This window comes from Rousettus aegyptiacus, unplaced genomic scaffold (genome assembly GCF_014176215.1).
Source record: "Rousettus aegyptiacus isolate mRouAeg1 unplaced genomic scaffold, mRouAeg1.p scaffold_m13_p_5, whole genome shotgun sequence".
In the NCBI taxonomy this organism is placed as follows: Eukaryota; Metazoa; Chordata; class Mammalia; order Chiroptera; family Pteropodidae; genus Rousettus; species Rousettus aegyptiacus.
Genome location: NW_023416308.1, coordinates 44,108,653 through 44,122,202, shown reverse-complemented (window position 1 = coordinate 44,122,202; position 13,550 = coordinate 44,108,653). Strand labels below are relative to the sequence as shown.

The following is a 13,550-nucleotide window of genomic DNA, read 5'->3' as shown; positions in this document are numbered from 1 at the left end:
GATCTGGAGGTAGGGGGAGCCCCTTGCTTCCCCTTCACCTCGGTCTCACTACCTCTCCCCAGCCTAGTGCTAGGCTGCAAAGACCTGGAGCCCTCATAGGCCTAACGGGATTATCAGCCCTTCTCAGTGTCACTAGGGACCAGGCTGCAAGTGGACAGCCAGCTCTTGGCCAGACCCTGCTCTGGGTCACCTTGCCAATTCTCTCTAGAGAACTCCAAGCCAAGATCGTGGAAGCTGAGGTGCTGTTGACAGTTCTTTTTCTCCCCACCTCCCTGCTCAGTCTTGGCTTTTCGGCTCTTCCCCATACAAGCTTCCTTCTCCACCTCAGTCCCACCCTCCCGCTGCCTCCCCCCACCACCCCACCCCTTGAGCACCAAGACTGAATTTGGTCAAGTTGCACAGTAGCTGAAGTTTGCCTAAATTTCCTCCTGTTCCCTCCTCTTTCCCACCTGCATCTACGTAGGGACCTATGTCACCACACTACCCAAAGGACCCCTCACTGCTGTTCTCTTCCCAAGTCTACCTTCCCAAACACTATGCACAAAACCAATCAAAATCCATTCACTTATGCTGATTTCTAGATAGTCGTTTAAAACTCAGCTGTTTTCAAGTACAAATTGGTGAGCAGGGTCATGCCAAATTCCCAGCCGGGGTACATGAATGCCCAGAGGGTCTCAGTGGTGTGCCAGATGCACTTAAAGGCCTAGAATGAACATGGCTCAGCTAGGGTATTAGTTTCACTTCGTATGGTGTTGTTAGGAAAATTATGTACTTTTTTTTTTTTTTTTTTAGACGAGGCTACCCTTGGTTGACCTCACAGATGGCAAGGACCTTGTCAGTTTACAATCCATTACTTTTTTTTTTTTTTTTACACCTACAGCACCTGGTCTTCCTTGGTGGTCTCCCATCCAAGTACTACCCAGGCCTGACCCTGCTTAGTTTCTGAGATCAGCCGGGATTGGGCTTGTTCAGGGTAGCATGGCCATAGACTAAATTATGTACTTTCTTATGAAAACAAATATTGATATATTTTGGTAAAGAAGAGAAAATTAGAATTCAGATAAAACTTAAGACTTCATGGAAGCAGGGGATGATACTCCTTTGGCTGTGCTCCTGCTTTAAAATATAGCGTATTTATAGAAAATCTGAGGTATAGTACAGCTAAAAGATGAGGAGACAATTGCTACTGAAAAGAAAGTTTATTACTTATAGTTCCCAAGAGGAGGGGACATACCATACGAGAAAACACTGAAGTTGTTTGCAGGTAGAGCAGAAGAGAGGGGGAAGGAGGAATTGTGGGCGAGAGTCCTCATCGTGGTTTCCCTGGAAGGGACGGGCGAGGTAGTTTAAGCAGGTTTGGGATTGGCCAGTTTGAATAATTTCAGTGGGCTCTGGAGCATAGGACCGTCCCTAGTTGTCTGGTACCTGGTCTTGGGGTGATTAGGGTAGGTGGATAGTGGCCTGGAGTATGAGAACCTAATAAAGCAGGTGGTTAAGAGCGTAGGCTCTGGATTGATTGGTTTGCATCTGAGAACTGAGCTGATAGGTGAGCTGTCTGCTCTCTCTCATAGCTGGCTAGCCCTGGGAGGGGCAGTCCCTCCAGAGTCAGCAAGGCCCCAGATGTCAAAGAATACAGAAAATAAAAGACATGGTAATGCAGCCCATCCGAGTATCCCAGCAGTATGTGATCACTTTTTTTTCTGGGTACTTCAATGGAAACGGGCAAAGTAAGTCAATGAACTGATTCTAAATGTAAGAATGTTGGGTCCAGTTTTAAAAGATGTGAGTTTGAATTCAGCTCCACCACTCATGAGGTTTAGGACCTTGGCCGAGTTACTGAGTTGTCTCGGAACCTCAGGTTTTTCCTCATCTGTAAATTCTGAGAAAGAGATATTTCACCAAAGTTGTGTGAGGACTGAGTGGGATATGATTTATGAAGTACTCAGCACAGTGTCTTGCACTAGAGACATTAAGGTTACAATTATTATTATTACTCAGCACCTTGCTGCAAGACTGTTCCAAGAGGCCAGAGAGATCATGTATGTGAAAAAGCTATGTCAGCACTAAAGATTTCCTACTCAAAGCCTGGTCCCTGGACCAGCAGCATCAGCACCACCTGGGAACTGATTAGAATTGCAGAATCTTGGGCTTATCTGGACCTCCTGAATTGGAATCAGAATTCTAACCAGTTCTCAGAGGGTTCATTTGTACATTACAGTTGGAGAAGCACAATCTAAAGAACAATGTAGGTAGAGGAGGACAGTGGGAGCTCTGGGAGGGCGTCACATGGCAGGCCTGGGGGCTAAGGGTTCAGGGACAGTATAGAGTCATATGAGCTCGCCTCTGCTACCCGGGCAGCTGGGCCCGCGGGGCACCTGCCAATCACTGCACTCCACTCAGTAATCTGCCCTCCCCACAATCAGAGCAGTCAAGCACTCTGTGCAGCTGGGCAGCTGAATTATAGGCTATAAGCAGGTGGCGGAGATGGCTCTGTGTGTGCCGTCCAAAGAGAGAGGGAGTGAAGGGAAAGCAAGGCCCCTTCCACTACCCTCTTTCCCCTGACAGCAGACACCCTCTTCTCTGGAGAACCAGGCTGCCCCAATCAGCAATCAGGTGCCTCCTTTACCCCAGAGCCCATTCACTACACGGAGAAACCCCTGAGCCCTCCTGTCCGCTATGTCATGGCCTCAGTACCTCCAGGGACCTCAGTTTTGTGAATCGCTCCCTTTGTGTGAGGAGCTTCCTCAAATTGACTTGCCTCTGACAGATGTAGCCCCTTAGTTCACCCAAACCTTTTCTCCCCAGAGCCTGAGATTGAGAATATCAGGCGGAGGAAGACCTAAGACTGGAGGGACCACACCACAATCGTCCTTCCTGTATCTCTGGCATCTAGTACCAGCCTGGCTCAGAGCATGGGCACAGAGAGCTCTGGATGAAGGAACATGCACCCCAGCTTCCCTGAAAGAAGGCCAGCCAAGCTGCAGTGGGGGAAATACCTTGCCACCACCTCATAACCGGGCACTGGGTATTGGGGGTGGGGAAAGAACCCCAGGTGACAGGATAGGCCATGCTGCTGTCACCACCACTCATTCCCCTGCCCCCCAGCGGGACCGCTGCTGGCAGGAGGAGCCACTCAAAGCTGACATTGTCTCTCCATCAGGTCCCCAAGGCTTCCCACTGGCCTGTTCTTCCCGCCACCTTGTCTCAGCCCCAGTCCCACAGAGGAATGAAAGCTCTCTCCATCTTCCAGACCTACCCCTGCTGGTGAGATTTCAAACACCCATTAGGTTTTTATGGGTGCTGCTTCCAGGAATATAGGAGGTGGCTCTGGGGCTGCAGTCCAGGCCCTCAGGTCTCCCTACAGCCTGCTGATCCTTTTGGCCACTTGGCCCATCTCCCCCTGCCTTATTGCCTCTCAACCACCATGACACTCTCCCTGCAACCTGAACTTGACACTGACGGTACCTGGGCAGCAGAGTCCAGGCTTGTTTCTGTGGCTTTGTAGGCACAGAGTCCCCTGCTCTGCCTCTTTGGCTGTAGAGGGTGTGTGTGGTGTGTGTGTGTGTGTGTGTGTGTGTGTGTGTGTGTGTGTGTGTGTGTTTGAGGTGGTAACTAAAGTTGGAGAGGAACTAGATCAGCCTATTCAAAGGTCTCATTTTATAGCTGAGGCTGAGAGAGGAAACAATAAACCCAAGATAATGATAAATACGATAGTAATGACACTGATTACCTCTAGCTCCTACCTACAGAACACTTTGCTGTGTGACATTCATCATTTAAGGACTTCTCATATTGTATCTAATTTAATCTTTACAGTACAGTAAATTTACCAACATAGAAACCACGGTCCAGAAAGGTTAAATAACTTGCCTGACATCACACAATGAATAAGTGAAAGAATAGAATTTGAACTCGGGATTATCTGATGTAACATCTAGTACCTTTCGTATCTAGCTGTGCCTACTATCTGTAGTGTTTAGAGAGCTGGTGATAATAACAAGTGCCCCTTCTGTCTCAGGGAGCTGTGGCAGTTAAATGAGCTGTAAAGGTAAAGAATTATTATTCTCAGATACAGAGCCCAGAGGAGAGCTGGGGTCTTCTGTTTCCCAACGCCTTGTGATTTCTTTGAGATTTATCCTGCTGAGGAAGAGGCCCCAGCCCCAGTGCCCTCAAGTGAGGAGATGCGCACACTGTCCTGGACTAGAATCCGGAGGACACCATCTGCTTCCTGCCCGGGCTGAATTGAAGAGGTGGAAAGGGCAAGGGAGGGGTCTGAAGTGGGGTTGGGCAGCAGTAGGTCAAGGCTGGGCAGGCAAGGTCCAGATTTGAGGTGGTGGCTGGAGAAGCCTGGCATTTTGGAGCTGATGATAAGCTGTGCTGATCCAGGAAAGTGATGGGGCTGGATGGAGAGTAGAGAGGAGGAGGTGGGGAGTTAGGAGGGGATTAGGATTATGTGCCTAGCACTGAGGGAATTCTGTTTCAAGAAAAATAAAGGGGAGAGAGGCATTTAGGCCTAAATTTAAATCCTGTCTCCACCATTTAATGGCTTCATGACCCTGGACAAGTTAAATAATGCTCTGAGACATAGTTTACTCATTTGTAAAATGGGATAATGCTGTCCAACACCTAGGATGAAGGCTCTGCCAGTTTATAAAACATTTAATAGTTGCTCACAAATTTGGTCCCTTTCCCTTTCCTGAATCTTGCCAATCACTTCTGACTAGAGGACTCTGGGCAATTTACTGAATTTTCTTTATAATAAGAATCGGTAATAACAACAACAGTGACTCTAATTTCCACTTACTGCGCATTTATATGTGAAAGGCACAGCACTAAGAATCTTACTCATGTTGTCTAGGGCCATGCCACCCTGAACATGCCCGATCTCGTCTGATCTTGGAAGCTAAGCAGAGTCGGGCCTGGTTAGTACTTGGATGGGAGATCACCTAGGAATAACAGGTGCTGTAGGCATTTAAAAAAAAGAAAAGAAAAAGAAAAAGAAAAAGAATCTTATGCATGTCATCTCATTAGATCCTCCCCAAAACTCTGTAGTAGGTGCCAGGTATCCATCCTGCCAAGCCCTGGAGAGGCTGACTGACTCATCCAAGGCCATGTGGCTAGAAAGCGGTAAAGCTGACATTAGACCCAGGTTAGTTAGGAAAGGCTAGGCTTGCTGTGGTGACACATGACCCCCAAATCTCAATGGTTTATAGCAGCATTCTGCGTGCCTACCACAAGTCAGCTCCAGCTCTGCTCCACGTCTTCCCTCTAAGACCCAGGTGGATGAAACAGCCTGCACCTTTGGACAGGGACTATGCAAGAGAGAAAGAGACCTTGCAAGGCTCTTGCCCATCCTGGAAGACATACCAGTTTCTTCTGCTCACAATTCACTGTGAGCAGGAATACCCAAGCTGGTCAAATCAACCTTTGTTTGATGAAATGACAAATCAAGCTATATAATTCAGAAAGTTCTCGTGAAATGAGAGGACAGGCTTTGCAAAGTGCCACCGCTCTCTGTACTTATGAAATCACCTTCGGGTAAGCCAGAGGAGAAGGAAAGTTTTCAGAATGACAACCAGTGGCAACAGCAAACGTGCAAATGTAATTACATCAGCAAATGGGCAAAGTGCTGTACACTTTCGGAGGACTCTTCATTTAGGACTAATTAACTACTTGGAAGCAGGAAGATTGAGAGTGTCCTCTCAGGGAAGCTACTCCAGGCCAGCGACACACTTCAGGGCCTATTTACAACATTTGGAAAGCTCCAGAGGAGGAGGAAGTGGGTGGCTCAATTCGTAACCACACCTGAGGGGAACATAGTCCATCAGAGTAAAAACACTCAAGACATCACATAGTGCTCCCACCCCAGCCTTGGTTTCTGAGGGTCTGAGGTTGTGTGTGATGTGAAAAAACAGACCTGGCTGGGGTTTGTGCTGGTCATTGTGAAGGGGAAGCTGCCTAGGAATGGTGTGTATTAGTTTCCTATGGCTGCTGTAACAAATTACCACAATCATAGTGACTTAAAACCACACAAATATATTCTCTTCCAGTTCTGGAGTTCAGAAGTCCAAAATCAGTTTCATTGGGTGGAAGTCAAGGTGTTGGCAAGACTGGTTTCTTCTGGAGGCTCTGAGAGGATAATCCATTTCCTTGTCTTTTTCGGCTTCTAGCGGCCACCTGCATTCCACAGTTTGTGGCCCCTTCCTCCATCTCAAAGGCTCACTACTCCAGTTTCTGCTTCTGTCATCACATGGCCTTCTCCTCTTCTGTTCTCATATTTCCTTCTGCCTCCCTTTTATAAGGACACTTGTGATTATATTTGGGATCAACTGAAATAATCCAGGATCATCTCCCCATCTCAAGATCCTTAATATAATCATGTCTGCAAATTCCCTTTTGCCATGTGAGCTAACACTGACAGGTTCCAGGGATGAGGCCATGAGTATCTTTGGAGACATTATTCACCCTACTACGTGCCGCATCCAAGATGAGTTGGAAAGCAAAAGGGGCAACCACGAGCCAAGCCTCACTCCACAGATCTCCCACTGGAGCTTGGAGGAAGGGACGCCCTTTAGGCCATGGCCATGGGTGAGACCTCTGTAGTGACCCAAGAGAGCCTGTGTACATTCCTCTCCTTTCAGCCATGTAGCCAGTGCTTAATACATAGTGCTACAGCACAGCAAAGACATGTCATGTAATCAATCAATCCACCTTATCAACAAATGTATGTTTAGTACCTACTGTGTCCTATGGGAGGTGATTCAGACCTGGGGCCCTGCTGGGAATTCATTCAACAAATATTCATTAAGCCCCTACAGGGATCAGGGACTATTCTAGGTACTTGAGATACATCAATCAATAAAGCCTCAAAAGCTCCCTCCCTCATGGAGCTAACATTCTGTTGGTGATGACAGAGAATAAAGAATCAACATAAGTCAATCATGTAAAATGTTAGGAGGTGATGGAGCTATGGGGGAAAAAAAAAGTAGGGTAGGGCAAAAGGGATTGGCTGGGCTGGCGTGGGGTGGGGCAAGTGAGGGGATTAAATGGAGTAGTCAGGGTAGCCCTCACTGAGCAGGTGAGATTTAGGCAAAGATGTGAAGGAGGTGAGGGAGAGTTAGCTAAGTGGCCATGTCGGGAGAGAGCTAAAGCAAAGGATCTAAGGCAGAAGATGCCTGATATGTATGAGGAACGAGAAGAAAGCTGATGAGGCTGGAGTGGACAGAATGATGGGAAGGGTCATAGCAGGTAAGGACAGGGAGAGAACAGGGGCCAGATGGGCGAGGAGAGCCTCTGCAGAGCTAACCAGGCCAAATCCAAAAGGAAAATAGAAGACAAAGCAAGATGAGGTCTCTAAACACTCTAGTATGTATGGGACTCTGGGAAATCCTCTGAACTAGGAGCGAGTTCTGGGGTTAGGAGCAGCGTGACCTTGCTAATGTCACTGATCCTTGCTGACATCCACTTTCCTCACTTATAAACTGAAAAGCTTGTACCAGATTCTTTCCCTCATCCATTTAGTGGGCTCTGTGAAGTACTATGAAGCCCCAGGCACAGGGCACAGCACTGCAGGCTCTAAGGTGTGTCATGCACAGCCTATGCCCTCCATGTCCAGGGCCCTTCCTGCTCTAATACATTGTGCTGAAAGAACTGAAGGGCTTGGGCCTAAAGACAAGAAGGAATGATGGTAGAAGGACTTTACCTCGATAAGGAATTAGACTTATCTCAAAGGATAGCACTGGATGGGTGGAAGGGTTAGAGAAACAGAGCTGGAGAATAATAATAGAAAGATTTCAGCAGAAAAGAAGAGATGATGTCATGAGGGTCCCCTCATCATTGGAGGTCTGCAAGCGAAGACTGAAACATCATTCTCCGGGGATGTCATACAGATTTGGGTGCTGCATGGAACCTGGACTAGATGTTTTAAGGCCCAAGGGGTTTTTCTCTATCTCTAACTCCAGAAGACAATGACACAAAGGTAGGTTTGTGTCTGCTGGCATGTGTTGAGGGCCTTGCTTTATTTATGCTGAGGGGCAGATTGCTCTCCCATAAATGCCGAGATGAATGAGACAGTGGCCCCTGAATCAGGAGAGCCATGTGACCTCCTCAGTCAGCCCTGCCTCTCCACTGGGGGGTGGTGTGGAAAGAGTGCTCCTTAGCTGAGTCCTCCCTGAGGCCTCACTGCCTCTCCCTTGTCACAAGTGAGGCTGTGATTCCTCCCAAGTCTGCCTTCTTCCCATTGTCCCATCTCCATCTATTCATATGGGAGGACTAGAGGCTCTGTGTCCTCGAGTATTTCCTTTCTCCAGGTAAGGGACAGAGGCAGCTCAGGAGACCCAAATGCTTTTTCATTCCAGGTCTCCTAGTGGCCAGCTGAGTCCCACTGTGTCCCTGCTCAAGAAAGCAGTAGACCAGACTCATGGCAGTAGTGAGACAAGGACAGTCTGCTCAGTACATCTCCAGGATCAGATCCAGCTCCAGAGCTGGTAGCATCCTTCCCACCTCAGTTCACAGCCCCCATGAGGAGCCAGAAGAGTTCCAGAGCACAGGTGGATTTGTTAGACACCTTGCTTTTATTCCCTTAAGCTAGTGCCATTCACTCATTCACCCAACAATATTTACTGAGCATCTGCTATGTGACAGGCACTCTTCCAGGTTCTGGGAATTCAACAATTAACAAAACAGATAGAAACCTCTTCTCCTAAAGGATAGTCTCTTCAATAAATGGTATTTAGAAATCTGGATATCCAAATCTGGGTCCCAATCTTACACTACTCACAAAAATGAACTGAAAATGGATTAAAGACTCACACATAAGACTTGAAACTGTAAAACTAGGAGAGAACACAGGGGGAAAGCTCCTTGATATATTTCCTAGCAATGATTTTTTGGATATAACACCAATGGCACAAGCAACAAAAGCCAAAATAAACTAGTCAAAATAAACTAATCAAAGTCAAAAGCTCTTGCGCAGCAAAGAAAACCATCAACAAGATGAAAAGGCAAAGTATAAAATGGGAGAAAATATTTGCAAACCATACATCTGATTAGGAGTTAAAATATAAAATATATCATGAACTCATACAACTCAATAGCAAATCATAATAATCTGATTTTAAAATGGGCAAAGGACCTGAATAGACATTTTTCCAAAGAAATTATTCAAATGAACTGCAGGTACATGAAAATACGTTTAACATCACTAATCATCAGAGAAAAGCAAATTTAGACCACAACAAAGTATCGCCTTGGACCTGTTAGGATGGTTATTATAAAAAAGACAAGAAATAAATATTGGTGAGAATGTGGAGAAAAAGGAACTCTTGTGCACCCGTGGTGGGAATATAAATTGGTATAGCCACTTTGGAAAACAGTACGGAGATTCCTCAAACAGTTAAAAATAGAACTACCATATGGTCCAGCAATCCCACTTTTGAGTATATATCTGAAGGAAACAAAATCAGGATCTCAAAGAGATAGCCGCACTCCCATGTTCATTGTAGCATTATTGACATAGCCAAGATATGGAAACAATCTAAGTGTCAGTGGATGAATGGATAAACAAAATGTGATACATCTATATTTATAGATATTTACTATCCATAAAAAAGGAAATCCTGACATTTGCAAAATGATGAACCTGGATAGTATTATGCTAAGTGAACTAAGCCAGAGAAAGACAAATTCTGTATGGTATCACTTATGTGTAGAAATTTTTTTTTAAAGTTGAATTCATAGAAGCAAAGAGTAGAACGAATAGTGGCTGCCAAGTGCTGGAAGAATGGGGAGATGTCGGTTAAGGGGTACAAATTTTTAGTTATAAGATGCATAAGTTGAAGGACCCAACGAGCAGCATGGTGATTATAGTTAATACTGTATTGTATACCTGAAATTTGCTGAGAGTAGATCTTAAGCATTCTCACACACAGAAAAGATAACCATGTCAGGTGATAGACATGTTAATTCATTTGATTGTGATAATTCAATATACGCATACATTGTGAAATGACAATGTATGCGTATATCGAATCATCACATCATATACTTTAAAGATATACAGTTTTATTTGTCAGTTATACCTCAATAAAGCTGGGGGTAGGGGAAATTCCTGCCTTTGTGGAACTTACATTCTAGTGGGGGAAAACAAATAAGACAAGTAAACAAAATATGTAGTACATTAGATGGTGACATATGCTGTGGAGAAGGAATATGAAAAGTATGGGAGGGTTGTAATTTTAGATAAGGTGCTCTGAGTAAGTGACATTTGAGGAAGGTGATGGCCACTGGGATCACAGACAAGCTGTTGCTTTCCAGTTCTTCACTCCCCTCTTCCCAGGCTCCACCCTTGGACCACTGTGAGGGACTGTTCCAGGAAACCCCTTTAAGGTTTTATTGCTGTGTATAACTCTCTTAGAGCATTCACAACCCATTACCTCACTTATTTATTAATTCTATTGATTCCTTTTGTTTGTAATGGGAACAATCTAAGAGCTTCGAAGTATGTACTGTGTCCTGGGCACTGTGCTACATGCTTTACATCCATCACTTCATCCCATCCTCACAACGACCTATGGGTATAAGTGTGGTTATGCCCAATTTAGACATGAGAAAACTGAAGTTAGTCACTTTAAGCATCTTGACCAGGATCACATAACTATAAGCTGAGCAACTGAGATTTCAGCTCCAGTTAAGTCTGACTCCAGAGTCTGCTTCTCCAAAACACCGTGAATTATGGATTTTATAATTATCTATGTCATGGTGAAAAGGGAGTGGGTATCAAAATATCTGAGAGAGGAAACATGTATAAATTGAACCAGGTGATGCTGCTATTGCTTACCCCATACCAGATTAATAATTATTAAACTATATTATTCTCACATAAAGTTCTGTGGATTTGTAGGTGAATTTAGTAGGCAGGGCAATTATTTCTTTAATTCCGTTTGGTAGCTGATGAAACCAAAGCATCATTTCAGTGGTTTACCCGCAGGTAGCTTATGATGGAACCAGAATTAGAACTGGCTTATATTCCATTCTTCTCATTGCTTCTTTTTAAAAACTGGTAAAAAGTAACTGAAGTAATTAAAAACTCTTTAAAAAATTGTTTAATCTAGGTAATAAAATTACATGATACAAAATTTAAAGGCAGAACAGAGTAGATAAGGAAAATGAATCTCTCTTCTCACTATGTCCCCTGATCTACATCCCACCTCCTAGAGGCAACAATCACTAAGTTTTTTGTTCCTTCGTCTTCACTTCTTACCCAATGGAAAAGGTAGAAGACAGAATCAGATCTTCAAGGGTGCTTCCCTAGCTTGGCTTGAGGTTTTGAACCACACTTGCTCACCTATTAGCTGTGTGACCTTGGGCAAGTCACTAAACATCTCAGCATCGTAATTCTTCATCTATAAAATGGGGAAAATGTCACCTACCTCAGAATGTTCTAGTGAACTTCAAAGTGAAAGAGATAACATGCATGAAAGTTTAATATAACCCACAAACTGCCATACAAAAGTTGGTAAGTGTTATTATTCTCCGTCTCTGTTTTCATTTCTCTGGAAGAGTCTAGGAACCACGACTATGTTCTCACTGCCTCTCGGAGACAGTGGAGAGGAGAGATGGGGGGTGGGAGCCATTTCCACAGCATAAAAGGAAATGATTCAAATTGTACCAAGTGCAATTAAAGTTAGATATCTGAAGAAACTTTGTTTTGAAATCCCAAAGGGACTTATGGGGTTTCTTTCTTTGAATATTTCTCAGAAAATACTAATAACAATATATTAAGACTCTAATATTCCCAGAATAAAGAGGATGAATAGAAAGGCTTTTCCAGTCTTTTTCTCTCTGGAAAGTAGAATTCAAGAAAGAGAGAAATTTAAGCCAAACCATCTTCTGTCCCTAGGTCTGGCTCTGGGGTGGCCAGATGGACTAATGGCCACTCACAAGAAATAAGATGATCTCTCTGTTCCATTCCTTCCTGAATTTAATAAAACTCTTGAGTTAGAGAGAAATTTAAGCCAAATAACCTTCTGCCCCCAGGTCCATCTTTGGGGTAACCAGATGGGCCAATGACTCATGACCTGTCCCATTAAGGCCTGGCCTTTGCTACCAGCTTACTAATTTTAGATGCACCTCTCAGGGTGACATACCTCGGAAACCACCCTGGAGTTGGTTCTATTGTTTGGGGCACAGAGAAAAAGTTTCCACCCTCAAGGAGATGAAAAGGCTAGAATTTGATGGAGATTTAGAGAATGGGGGAGGGGGGAAAGTATCATCTTACAGGAAGGAGATATACTTAAGACATTGGAACATCCCTTTTTGGGAACCTGCAAGGACCAAGCAGCCTATCACGGTCCCTTGGGTTTCACGTCGCTTGGGTGCTCCTCTCTCTCACACCATTGCTGCTGCCACCACACGGGTCTACTCAGAAACAAAGCACCCTTCTCTTCCCTTAGCGGGGTGGATGAAGGTTGGAAAGTCCAATGTAAATGTATATTAAGGGACGAGACAGGGGATGTAAGCAAAGGGGTGTGCAATACTGAAACAAACGGTCTTAGATGGTACAGGATGCTCAGTTCCCCTAGACCTGTCACATCCGTCTCAGAGTCCTGAAATAGCCTCATGGAGTCCCACAGGATTAGAACAATTTCACAGGTCCCTTGCTTGGGTTTCTTCATTCCCACTCTTTGCCTGTCTACATGTGGAATGTAAGCACTCCCCTCCCCAAAACAAACTCTAAGTCCTCTTGACCTTTTGGGGTCAATATTGAGGGAAAAATGCCTCACTATGCTGCTTACTTCACGATCTCATGCTGTCTGGTCAGAAGGCTAGAAAAGGCCTCTATCCCAGGTGACAGGAGACAAGAAAAACCTCAACCTTATAAGAAAGTCCCACCCCATGCACCTAGAGTCAGAAGAATAATATTACACTCTCAAAACTCTAGCATCACTTCCATACCACGAGCAGGGGCTGCAGAGGCCACCAGTCCCAAATTCACTGTGAAGCCCCTTATCTGCCTTTTGTGGAAACTGGCTTTGCTAGCACCAGAATGGTAAAGTGTGGCAGGCTGAATCCACTCTGTACTGAGGAAAAGAGTAAACTTCATGGTCCATTAAGTTACTATATATTCTTATTTATGGCACTTCAATAAAAATATCTTTAATTGGAGCCAGCACAATGAGCCTGCCTTTTCGACAAGAGCAACCAAGGCAACAATGAGGACCCCCATCCATTCCCGGGATTGGAGCCAAAGTGCAATCAGCCTGGGTCTAAATCCAAGAGAATGCGCTGGGGCTCATTGTCATCAGGTGGTTAAGAGTCAGAATTTTAAGTCAAAGACCCAACACCCCCACACCCTTCCCTTATTAGCTATGTAATTCTGCACAGGTTGCTTAACTTCTCTGTGCCTCAACTTTCTCATATGCAATATGGGAACAATAATATCTTCTTCATAGGAAGTAAAGATTAAACATGATAAGGAGCTTAGCGCAGTGCTTGATAAACAGTAGGTCTTGCTGCGGGGAGTGGTGCAAAACCAGGCCATTCCAAGGACC

General features: G+C 44.9%; 2 pseudogenes; one reads left to right on the top strand and one right to left on the bottom strand.

Annotated features, from left to right (window-relative positions):
* Positions 1-871: 871 nt before the first annotated feature.
* Positions 872-990, bottom strand: LOC118603513 (annotated as a pseudogene).
* Positions 991-4,852: 3,862 nt separating this feature from the next.
* Positions 4,853-4,971, top strand: LOC118603288 (annotated as a pseudogene).
* The last annotated feature ends 8,579 nt before the right edge of the window (positions 4,972-13,550 follow it).